A 14262-nucleotide genomic window follows, 5' to 3' on the forward strand; every position below is an offset into this window, starting at 1 on the left:
CTCTGGCGACCGGCGGCGTCCGGGGTGCAGGGATGCCAGCTGGGATGCCTCCGGCTGCACCCGTGATGGGTGCAGGACCGGGGGGCGGCGTGCCGGCAGTACTGGGCGGTGCCGGGGGTCCGCCCGCAGGGGGGCGGCCCCGACGTGGGGGCCGAGCCACCGGCGGTGGGTGGTCCACGTCGAGGTGGGCCGGCTTGAGGCGATCCACCGAGACGCGGTCGGGAGTACCGCCGATGTCCAAGGTGAAGTGCTTTGCCCCGGTCTCCAGCACGCGGAAAGGCCCGTCGTACGGGGGCCGCAGTGGTGTCCGGTGGGCGTCGTGCCGGACGAAGACCTACTCCGCGGTGCGAAGCTCCGGGGCGACGTGCGTAGGCGGGTGCCCGTGGTGCGCCGTCGGCACCGGGGCGAACCTCCGGGCTGTCTCCTGCAGCACGGAGCGCTCCTGCGCTGCGGACCATGGTGCCGTGGGGTCGGGGAGGAACTCGCCCGGCACCCGCAGCGGTTGTCCGAAGACCAACTCCGCCGTGGATGTGCGCAGGTCGTCCTTGGGCACCGTCCGGAGGCCCAGCAGGACCCAGGGGAGCCTGTCGACCCAGCCGCCGTCGCGGACGGTGGCCCGGAGCGCGGCCTTCAACGAGCGGTGGTACCGCTCACACAGGCCGTTGGCCTGGGGGTGGTAGGCCGTGGTTCGGTGCAGCTGGACCCCGAGCCCCCGCGCGACCGCCACCCAGAGCTCCGAGATGAACTGGGGGCCGCGGTCGGACGAGATGTCCGAGGGGGCGCCGAACCGGGCGACCCAGGTGGCGATGAACGCCTGTGCGACGTCCGTCGCCGCCAAAGGCACGGCCTCTGGCCACCGGGTGGTGCGGTCCACCATTGTCAGGACATGGGTGAAACCCCGTGAGGGGGGCAGAGGTCCCACCAGGTCCACGTGTACGTGGTCGAACCTTCGTTCTGGCACCGTGAACGGGGCCAATGGGGCCTGGGTGTGCCGGTGCACCTTCGCGCGCGAGGCACGTCCTGGTCCAGCCGCGGACGGCCTTCCGGAGGCCATGCCAGATAAACTTGTCGGCGACCAACCTCTGGGAGGCCTTCGTGCCCGGGTGGGACAGGCCGTGGATGGCGTCAAAAACCTGGCGCTGCCAGCCCACGGGCACGATGAGGCGAGGCCGCCCGAGGGAGACATCACACAAGAGGGCCGCGCCGTCGAACGGCACCTCGGTGACGCGGAGGCCCGTGACGGCGGTCCGCAAGGCCTGGACGCCGGGGTCGGCGGCCTGGTCCGCCGCCATCCGGGCATAGTCGATGCCAAGGTGGACTGCGTGGGCGACGGATCGGGAAAGGCAATCCGCCACCGGGTTGTCCTTCCCCGCGACGTGCCGGATGTCCGTTGTATATTCGGACACGGCTGAGAGGTTACGCTGCTGCCGGGCCGACCACGGCTCGGCGACCTTGCCCATCGCGAAGACCAGTGGCTTGTGGTCGACGAAGGCTGTGAACGCACGGCCCTCGAGCAGATGGCGGAAGTGCCTGACCGCCAGGTGAAGCCCGAGCAACTCGCGGTCGAAGGTACTATAGCGGCGTTCGGGCGGGCGAAGCTGCCGGCTGAAGAACGCCAGCGGTTGCCAAGCACCACGCACCCATTGCTCGTGCACCACGCCCATCGCGTAGTCCGAGGCGTCGGTGGTGAGGGCGATCGGTGCATCGGGCGCCGGGTGCGCGAGCATGGTGGCGCTGGCCAAGGCGAGCTTCGCACCGACGAACGCCGCATCCATCTGCTCGGTCCAGGTAACGTCACCTTTGCCCGGCTTCCCCCGGAGGGCCTCGTGCAAGGGGCGCAGGAGCTGGGCGATGCGGGGCAGGAACCGATGGTAAAAGTTCACCATGCCCAGGAACTCCTGGAGCCCCTTGATCGTGCGGGGGCGCGGAAACCCCTTCACCACCTCCATGTTGGCCGGAAGGGGGACGGCCCCGTGCCTGATGACGCGGTGCCCCAAAAAGTCGATGTCAGCCGCCGAACCGGCACTTGGCGGGGTTCACGATGAGGCCATGCTGGCCCAGACATTCGAAGAGCGTGCGGAGATGGTGAAGGTGCTCTTCGCGGGACGCGCTGGCGACGAGGATGTTGTCCAGGTAGACGTAGACAAAATCCAAGTCGTGCAAGACGCTGTCCATTAGTCGCTGGAACGCCTGAGCCGCATTCTTCAAACCTAAGGGCATCCGAAGAAATTCGAAAAGCCCGAACGGCGTGATGACCACCGTCTTCGGGATGTCCTCCGGCCTGACGGGGACCTGATGGTGGCCGCGTATGAGGTCCACCTTCGAAAAGAAGGACATGCCCGCCAGCCGGGCGGAGAAGTCCTGGATGTGGGGGACGGGGTAGCGGTCGGAGGTGGTGGCGTCGTTGAGGCGCCGGTAGTCCCCGCACGGTCGCCATCCCCTGCCGGGCTTTGGCACGATGTGAAGCGGCGACGCCCAAGCACTCTCGGAGCGCCGCACGATGCTGAGCCGCTCCAGCATAGTGAACCCCGCTTTAGCTACAGCGAGCTTCGTCGGCTCGTGGCGGCGTGCCCGGGCGTAGACCGGTGGCCCGGCGGTGGGGATGTGGTGTTCCACCCCGTGCTTGACGGCCCCCGCCGAGAAGGTGGGCCGCGTGAGGGCCGGGAAACCCGTGAGGAGGCGGGTGAATTCGTTCGCTGCCGGAAGCGTACAGATGAACCTGGCCGGAACCGAGCCGCTCGATGAGCCGCTCCGGGAGCTGCTCAACGAGGCGGGCAGCGCGCACGCGAGCGAGCTGAACGTCTCAGCCTGGACAAGCCTTCTGTGCTTTACGTCGACCAACAGGCCATTGGCACAGAGGAAGTCCGCGCCGAGCAGTGCCATAGGCACGTCGGCAGTGACGAACGACCACCGGAAAACCTGCCCTCCGAACCGCAGAGAAAGGCAGCGTGTTCCGTCGGTGCGAATGGACGTACCGTTGGCGGCAAGCAGCGCGGGGCCCTGGCCCGCGGACTGCTTGTCGGACGTACCGGCGGGAACGACACTCACCTGCGCTCCCGTGTCGCACAGGTAACGGCGCCCGGATAAGGTGTCCGTGATGAACAGTAGGCTGTTTGCACGGCCGGCGCTCAGTGCCACTACCGAGGGCCGGCCCAGGCATTTCCCGACCTGCCGAATGAGCACGGCGGGCGACATTGCCGAGCCTTGTGGCCGAACTGGGCGTGGAAAAAACTCCAGGTTTGCGGCGAAGGCGGCGGAGGCCGCGGTTTTCTCCGCGGCGGCGGCGGGCGGGGCGTGGCGGCGGACACGAAAAGCGCATCAGTCTCGAGATCTACGAGGTGTGATGCATCAGCATCAGCCCCGAGAGCCGCGACGGCCACGCCAAAACTCGCCTGGGTGTCCAAAGCCGCGAAGAACCTGTCGGCCTCAGCAGCGAGAGCTCGTCCGTCGTCGCAGAACCGGCCAACGCGAGGCGGACTCGTGCCGGCAGCTGGCGTCGAAACAACGCCCGGAATAGAGCGTCCGGGGTTTCGTCGCCCAACAACGCCAGCATATGGTCCATGCGGACCGACGGTCGCGTGTCACCGAGCTCGGGGAGGTCCAGGAGGCGGTCGGCCCGTGCGTCCACCGTGAGGCCGAACGTGGCGAGGAGGAGACGCTTGATCGCCTCGTACCTGCCATCGGCCGGTGGGTTCCTCAGGACCGACACGACACGGCCGGCCGTGCCGGGCCCGAGGGAGGCGACCACGTGGCAGTACCTGGTCTCGTCCACCATGATGCCTCGAAGTCGGAACTGGGCTTCCGCCTGCAGGAACCATACTTCAGCTTGCGTCTCCCAGAACTCGGGGAGTTTGATCGTAACCGCGTTGTTTGCCATTGCGATGGCATATTCGGTCGGTCAGCGACAGCTGATCCAACGTCAGAGGGTCACCAAATGAAGCGCGGTGCTACGAGCGCTTACTTGTACAACAAGAAGGAAGCGGACAACGCAGTAAGTTTAAGTGTCTTTATTAAAAGAGCTCACTGTAGCACTGGAGCGCTCCGGGCTGCGCGCCCGGTGTATATCCCGCGGCCACGCCTAACCCTCGGGCATGGCCGCCGCCCACTTGGTGCGCGGAATGATGCTCTCACGCCAGTGAGCTTTTGTGTCTGCCACAACTTATTGTAATCTATTATTTCATTTAATAACCATTTTTAGAGATCAAAAGAACTGCAATTCTGCTGTAATTATTGATTTTATAATTATTACTTATTGTAATCTATAATTTAATTTAATAACCATTTTTAGAGATCAAAACAACTGCAATTATGCTGTAATTGTTGATTATATAGTTATTAAATATTACTTATTGTAATCTATAATTTAATTCAATAACCATTTTTAGAGATCAAAAGAATTGCAATTCTGCTGTAATTATTGATTCTATAATTATTAATTATTACTTATTGTAATCTATTATTTAATTTAATAACCATTTTTAGAGATCAAAAGAATTGCAATTGTGCTGTAATTATTGATTCTATAATTATTAATTATTACTTTTTGTAATCTATTATTTAATTTAATAACCATTTTTAGAGATCAAAAGAACTGCAATTATGCTGTAATTATTGATTCTATAATTATTACTTATTGTAATCTATTATTTAATTTAATAACCATTTTTAGAGATCAAAAGAACTGCAATTATGCTGTAATTATTGATTCTATAATTATTACTTATTGTAATCGATTATTTAATTTAATAACCATTTTTAGAGATCAAAAGAACTGCAGTTATGCTGTAATTATTGATTATATAATTATTACTTATTGTAATCTATTATTTAATTTAATAACCATTTTTAGAGATCAAAAGAACTGCAATTATGCTGTAATTATTGATTGTATAATTATTAATTATTGTAATCTACTATTTAATTTAATAACCATTTTTAGAGATCAAAAGAACTGCAATTATGCCGTAATTATTGATTATATAATTATTACTTATTGTAATCTATAATTTAATTTAATAACCATTTTTAGAGATCAAAAAGAACTGCAATTATGCTGTAATTATTGATTATATAATTATTACTTATTGTAATCTATTATTTAATTTAATAACCATTTTTAGAGATCAAAAGAACTGCAATTATGCTGTAATTATTGATTGTATAATTATTACTTATTGTAATCTATTATTTAATTTAATAACCATTTTTAGAGATCAAAAGAACTGCAATTATGCCGTAATTATTGATTATATAATTATTACTTATTGTAATCTATAATTTAATTTAATAACCATTTTTAGAGATCAAAAGAACTGCAATTATGCTGTAATTATTGATTGTATAATTATTACTTATTGTAATCTATTATTTAATTTAATAACCATTTTTAGAGATCAAAAGAACTGCAATTATGCCGTAATTATTGATTATATGATTATTACTTATTGTAATCTATAATTTAATTTAAGAACCATTTTTAGAGATCAAAAGAACTGCAATTATGCTGTAATTATTGATTATATAATTATTACTTATTGTAATCTATAATTTAATTTAATAACCATTTTTAGAGATCAAAAGAACTGCAATTATGCTGTAATTATTGATTATATAATTATTACTTATTGTAATCTATTATTTAATTTAATAACCATTTTTAGAGATCAAAAGAACTGCAGTTATGCTGTAATTATTGATTATATGATTATTACTTATTGTAATCTATAATTTAATTTAAGAACCATTTTTAGAGATCAAAAGAACTGCAATTATGCTGTAATTATTGATTATATAATTATTACTTATTGTAATGTATAATTTAATTTAATAACCATTTTTAGAGATCAAAAGAACTGCAATTATGCTGTAATTATTGATTGTATAATTATTACTTATTGTAATCTATTATTTAAATTTAATAAGCATTTTTAGAGATCAAAAGAACTGCAATTATACTGTAATTATTGATTATATAATTATTATTTAATTTAATAACCATTTTTAGAGATCAAAAGAACTGCAATTATGCCGTAATTATTGATTATATAATTATTACTTATTGTAATCTATAATTTAATTTAATAACCATTTTTAGAAATCAAAAGAACTGCAATTATGCTGTAATTATTGATTGTATAATTATTAATTATTGTAATCTATTATTTAATTTAATAACCATTTTTAGAGATCAAAAGAACTGCAATTATGCTGTAATTATTGATTGTATAATTATTACTTATTGTAATCTATTATTTAATTTAATAACCATTTTTAGAGATCAAAAGAACTGCAATTATGCTGGAATTATTGATTATATAATTATTACTTATTGGAATCTATTATTTAATTTTATAACCATTTTTAGAGATCAAAAGAACTGCAATTATGCTGTAATTATTGATTATATAATTATTACTTATTGTAATCTATTATTTAATTTTATAACCATTTTTAGAGATCAAAAGAACTGCAGTTATGCTGTAATTATTGATTATATAATTATTACTTATTGTAATCTATTATTTTATTTTATAACCATTTTTAGAGATCAAAAGAACTGCAATTATGCTGTAATTATTGATTATATAATTATTACTTATTGTAATCTATAATTTAATTTAATAACCATTTTTAGAGATCAAAAGAACTGCAATTATGCTGTAATTATTGATTGTATAATTATTACTTATTGTAATCTATTATTTAATTTAATAACCATTTTTAGAGATCAAAAGAACTGCAATTATGCTGTAATTATTGATTGTATAATTATTACTCATGGTAATCTATTATTTAATTTAATAACCATTTTTAGAGATCAAAAGAACTGCAATTATACTGTAATTATTGATTATATAATTATTATTTATTGTAATCTATTATTTAATTTAATAACCATTTTTAGAGATCAAAAGAACTGCAATTATGCCGTAATTATTGATTATATAATTATTACTTATTGTAATCTATTATTTAATTTAATAACCATTTTTAGAGATCAAAAGAACTGCAATTATGCTGTAATTATTGATTGTATAATTATTACTTATTGTAATCTATTATTTAATTTAATAACCATTTTTAGAGATCAAAAGAACTGCAATTATGCCGTAATTATTGATTATATAATTATTACTTATTGTAATCTATAATTTAATTTAATAACCATTTTTAGAGATCAAAAGAACTGCAATTATGCCGTAATTATTGATTATATAATTATTACTTATTGTAATCTATTATTTAATTTAATAACCATTTTTAGAGACCAAAAGAACTGCAATTATGCTGTAATTATTGATTATATAATTATTACTTATTGTAATCTATTATTTAATTTTATAACCATTTTTAGAGATCAAAAGAACTGCAATTATGCTGTAATTATTGATTATATAATTATTACTTATTGTAATCTATTATTTAATTTTATAACCATTTTTAGAGATCAAAAGAACTGCAGTTATGCTGTAATTATTGATTATATAATTATTACTTATTGTAATCTATTATTTAATTTTATAACCATTTTTAGAGATCAAAAGAACTGCAATTATGCCGTAATTATTGATTATATAATTATTACTTATTGTAATCTATAATTTAATTTAATAACCATTTTTAGAGATCAAAAGAACTGCAATTATGCTGTAATTATTGATTATATAATTATTACTTATTGTAATCTATTATTTAATTTAATAACCATTTTTAGAGATCAAAAGAACTGCAATTATGCTGTCATTATTGATTGTATAATTATTACTTATTGTAATCTATTATTTAATTTAATAACCATTTTTAGAGATCAAAAGAACTGCAATTATACTGTAATTATTGATTATATAATTATTATTTATTGTAATCTATTATTTAATTTAATAACCATTTTTAGAGATCAAAAGAACTGCAATTATGCCGTAATTATTGATTATATAATTATTACTTATTGTAATCTATAATTTAATTAAATAACCATTTTTAGAGATCAAAAGAACTGCAATTATGCTGTAATTATTGATTGTATAATTATTACTTATTGTAATCTATTATTTAATTTAATAACCATTTTTAGAGATCAAAAGAACTGCAATTATGCTGTAATTATTGATTATATAATTATTACTTATTGTAATCTATTATTTAATTTTATAACCATTTTTAGAGATCAAAAGAACTACAATTATGCTGTAATTATTGATTATATAATTATTACTTATTGTAATCTATTATTTAATTTTATAACCATTTTTAGAGATCAAAAGAACTGCAGTTATGCTGTAATTATTGATTATATAATTATTACTTATTGTAATCTATTATTTAATTTTATAACCATTTTTAGAGGTCAAAAGAACTGCAATTATGCTGTAATAATTGATTATATAATTATTACTTATTGTAATCTATAATTTAATTTAATAACCATTTTTAGAGATCAAAAGAACTGCAATTATGCTGTAATTATTGATTATATAATTATTACTTATTGTAATCTATTATTTAATTTAATAACCATTTTTAGAGATCAAAGATCAAAAGAACTGCAATTATGCTGTAATTATTGATTGTATAATTATTACTTATTGTAATCTATTATTTAATTTAATAACCATTTTTAGAGATCAAAAGAACTGCAATTATACTGTAATTATTGATTATATAATTATTATTTATTGTAATCTATTATTTAATTTAATAACCATTTTTAGAGATCAAAAGAACTGCAATTATGCCGTAATTATTGATTATATAATTATTACTTATTGTAATCTATAATTTAATTTAATAACCATTTTTAGAGATCAAAAGAACTGCAATTATGCTGTAATTATTGATTGTATAATTATTACTTATTGTAATCTATTATTTAATTTAATAACCATTTTTAGAGATCAAAAGAACTGCAATTATGCTGTAATTATTGATTGTATAATTATTACTTATTGTAATCTATTATTTAATTTAATAACCATTTTTAGAGATCAAAAGAACTGCAATTATGCCGTAATTATTGATTGTATAATTATTACTTATTGTAATCTATAATTTAATTTAATAACCATTTTTAGAGATCAAAAGAACTGCAATTATGCTGTAATTATTGATTATATAATTATTACTTATTGTAATCTATAATTTAATTTAATAACCATTTTTAGAGATCAAAAGAACTGCAATTATGCTGTAATTATTGATTGTATAATTATTACTTATTGTAATCTATTATTTAATTTTATAACCATTTTTAGAGGTCAAAAGAACTGCAATTATGCCGTAATTATTGATTATATAATTATTACTTATTGTAATCTATAATTTAATTTAATAACCATTTTTAGAGATCAAAAGAACTGCAATTATGCTGTAATTATTGATTATATAATTATTACTTATTGTAATCTATTATTTAATTTAATAACCATTTTTAGAGATCAAAGATCAAAAGAACTGCAATTATGCTGTAATTATTGATTGTATAATTATTACTTATTGTAATCTATTATTTAATTTAATAACCATTTTTAGAGATCAAAAGAACTGCAATTATACTGTAATTATTGATTATATAATTATTATTTATTGTAATCTATTATTTAATTTAATAACCATTTTTAGAGATCAAAAGAACTGCAATTATGCCGTAATTATTGATTATATAATTATTACTTATTGTAATCTATAATTTAATTTAATAACCATTTTTAGAGATCAAAAGAACTGCAATTATGCTGTAATTATTGATTGTATAATTATTACTTATTGTAATCTATTATTTAATTTAATAACCATTTTTAGAGATCAAAAGAACTGCAATTATGCTGTAATTATTGATTATATAATTATTACTTATTGTAATCTATTATTTAATTTTATAACCATTTTTAGAGATCAAAAGAACTGCAATTATGCTGTAATTATTGATTGTATAATTATTACTTATTGTAATCTATTATTTAATTTAATAACCATTTTTAGAGATCAAAAGAACTGCAATTATGCTGTAATTATTGATTGTATAATTATTACTTATTGTAATCTATTATTTAATTTAATAACCATTTTTAGAGATCAAAAGAACTGCAATTATGCTGTAATTATTGATTATATAATTATTACTTATTGTAATCTATTATTTAATTTTATAACCATTTTTAGAGATCAAAAGAACTGCAATTATGCTGTAATTATTGATTATATAATTATTACTTATTGTAATCTATTATTTAATTTTATAACCATTTTTAGCGATCAAAAGAACTGCAGTTATGCTGTAATTATTGATTATATAATTATTACTTATTGTAATCTATTATTTAATTTTATAACCATTTTTAGAGATCAAAACAACTGCAATAATGCTGTAATTATTGATTATATAATTATTACTTATTGTAATCTATAATTTAATTTAATAACCATTTTTAGAGATCAAAAGAACTGCAATTATGCTGTAATTATTGATTGTATAATTATTACTTATTGTAATCTATTATTTAATTTAATAACCATTTTTAGAGATCAAAAGAACTGCAATTATGCCGTAATTATTGATTATATAATTATTACTTATTGTAATCTATAATTTAATTTAATAACCATTTTTAGAGATCAAAAGAACTGCAGTTATGCCGTAATTATTGATTATATAATTATTACTTATTGTAATCTATAATTTAATTTAATAACCATTTTTAGAGATCAAAAGAACTGCAATTATGCTGTAATTATTGATTATATAATTATTACTTATTGTAATCTATTATTTAATTTAATAACCATTTTTAGAGATCAAAAGAACTGCAATTATGCTGTAATTATTGATTGTATAATTATTACTTATTGTAATCTATTATTTAATTTAATAACCATTTTTAGAGATCAAAAGAACTGCAATTATACTGTAATTATTGATTATATAATTATTATTTATTGTAATCTATTATTTAATTTAAAAACCATTTTTAGAGATCAAAAGAACTGCAATTATGCCGTAATTATTGATTATATAATTATTACTTATTGTAATCTATAATTTAATTTAATAACCATTTTTAGAGATCAAAAGAACTGCAATTATGCTGTAATTATTGATTGTATAATTATTACTTATTGTAATCTATTATTTAATTTAATAACCATTTTTAGAGATCAAAAGAACTGCAATTATGCTGTAATTATTGATTGTATAATTATTACTTATTGTAATCTATTATTTAATTTAATAACCATTTTTAGAGATCAAAAGAACTGCAATTATGCCGTAATTATTGATTATATAATTATTACTTATTGTAATCTATAATTTAATTTAATAACCATTTTAGAGATCAAAAGAACTGCAATTATGCCGTAATTATTGATTATATAATTATTACTTATTGTAATCTTTTATTTAATTTAATAACCATTTTTAGAGATCAAAAGAACTGCAATTATGCTGTAATTATTGATTATATAATTATTACTTATTTTAATCTATTATTTAATTTTATAACCATTTTTAGAGATCAAAAGAACTGCAATTATGCTGTAATTATTGATTATATAATTATTACTTATTGTAATCTATTATTTAATTTTATAACCATTTTTAGAGATCAAAAGAACTGCAGTTATGCTGTAATTATTGATTATATAATTATTACTTATTGTAATCTATTATTTAATTTTATAACCATTTTTAGAGATCAAAAGAACTGCAATTATGCTGTAATTATTGATTATATAATTATTACTTATTGTAATCTATTATTTAATTTTATAACCATTTTTAGAGATCAAAAGAACTGCAATTTTGCTGTAATTATTGATTATATAATTATTACTTATTGTAATCTATAATTTAATTTTATAACCATTTTTAGAGATCAAAAGAACTGCAGTTATGCTGTAATTATTGATTATATAATTATTACTTATTGTAATCTATTATTTAATTTAATAACCATTTTTAGAGATCAAAAGAACTGCAATTATGCTGTAATTATTGATTATATAATTATTACTTATTGTAATCTATTATTTAATTTTATAACCATTTGTAGAGATCAAAAGAACTGCAATTATGCCGTAATTATTGATTATATAATTATTACTTATTGTAATCTATTATTTAATTTTATAACCATTTTTAGAGATCAAAAGAACTGCAATTATGCTGTAATTATTGATTATATAATTATTACTTATTGTAATCTATTATTTAATTTTATAACCATTTGTAGAGATCAAAAGAACTGCAATTATGCCGTAATTATTGATTATATAATTATTACTTATTGTAATCTATTATTTAATTTTATAACCATTTTTAGAGATCAAAAGAACTGCAATTATGCTGGAATTATTGATTATACTAGGGCATGCCCGTACTATATATATGCCCGTACTATATATCTATCTAAAATTATATCCCCCCCCTCTATTTACATGAAATGGTTTGGTCCATTCGCAACGCCAAAGCGAACGGCGAACGGCTTGCGAGTACAGTGACAATCCCCCCCCTCTATTTACATGAATGGTTTGGTCCATTCGCAACGACCACAGAACCCCCCCCTCTATTTACATGAAATGGTTCGGTCCAAAGCGAACGGCTTCCGGAGTTTGGTAAAGAAATCGCCATCGCGTACACAAACGCGCAGGAAAGCGAATGAATCGCAAATTCGTTTTTATTAGTTTTAAAACATCGTTTAACGCCAACATAGCGCCAACATAGTTTGCAAACGTGAAATAAATGAATACGCTCTCAAATGTGCCATCCGAGGCAGAGTGTGTCCGCCACGTTCGGCACACGCGCTAGTTCGCTGCTCTCTGATTGGTTGAAGCGTTTTTTGGACATATCTCGGTAAGTAATTGTCCGATTAATATGAAACCTTGAAAAGGCACATCCTCGGGTCCCCAGCAATATACCTGGCAAGTTTCAAGTATATCGGACCCGTGGTTGTCGAGAAACAGCGGTCACAGACAAACAAACACACAGACAGACACACACACACACACACACACAGAGATTACTGGAATTATAGATAGATAATTATTACTTATTGTAATCTATTATTTAATTTTATAACCATTTGTAGAGATCAAAAGAACTGCAATTATGCCGTAATTATTGATTATATAATTATTACTTATTGTAATCTATTATTTAATTTTATAACCATTTTTAGAGATCAAAAGAACTGCAATTATGCTGTAATTATTGATTATATAATTATTACTTATTGTAATCTATTATTTAATTTAATAACCATTTTTAGAGATCAAAAGAACTGCAATTATGCCGTAATTATTGATTATATAATTATTACTTATTGTAATCTTTTATTTAATTTAATAACCATTTTTAGAGATCAAAAGAACTGCAATTATGCTGTAATTATTGATTATATAATTATTACTTATTGTAATCTATTATTTAATTTTATAACCATTTTTAGAGATCAAAAGAACTGCAGTTATGCTGTAATTATTGATTATATAATTATTACTTATTGTAATCTATTATTTAATTTTATAACCATTTTTAGAGATCAAAAGAACTGCAATTATGCTGTAATTATTGATTGTATAATTATTACTTATTGTAATCTATTATTTAATTTAATAACCATTTTTAGAGATCAAAAGAACTGCAATTATGCTGTAATTATTGATTATATAATTATTACTTATTGTAATCTATTATTTAATTTTATAACCATTTTTAAGAGATCAAAAGAACTGCAATTATGCTGTAATTATTGATTATATAATTATTACTTATTGTAATCTATAATTTAATTTTATAACCATTTTTAGAGATCAAAAGAACTGCAGTTATGCTGTAATTATTGATTATATAATTATTACTTATTGTAATCTATTATTTAATTTTATAACCATTTTTAGAGATCAAAAGAACTGCAATTATGCTGTAATTATTGATTATATAATTATTACTTATTGTAATCTATAATTTAATTTTATAACCATTTTTAGAGATCAAAAGAACTGCAGTTATGCCGTAATTATTGATTATATAATTATTACTTATTGTAATCTATAATTTAATTTTATAACCATTTTTAGAGATCAAAAGAACTGCAATTATGCTGTAATTATTGATTGTATAATTATTACTTATTGTAATCTATTATTTAATTTAATAACCATTTTTAGAGATCAAAAGAACTGCAATTATGCTGTAATTATTGATTCTTCTTCACACCGTTGCTCTAATTCTTTGGATGAACCCTCGGTGGTGCCATTTGCATTGTG

At 34.1% G+C, this 14262-nt stretch overlaps 1 protein-coding gene across 2 annotated transcripts in view; it reads left to right on the forward strand.

The window, feature by feature from the left end:
- Nucleotides 1–14262, forward strand: part of NCS1 (neuronal calcium sensor 1) — a 76938-nt gene that overhangs the window by 22054 nt on the left and 40622 nt on the right. The gene's annotated exons all lie outside the window — the stretch shown is intronic.

The sequence above is a fragment of the Myxine glutinosa genome, chromosome 13, assembly GCF_964187855.1.
Source record: "Myxine glutinosa chromosome 13, kmMyxGlut1.1, whole genome shotgun sequence".
In the NCBI taxonomy this organism is placed as follows: domain Eukaryota; kingdom Metazoa; phylum Chordata; class Myxini; order Myxiniformes; family Myxinidae; genus Myxine; species Myxine glutinosa.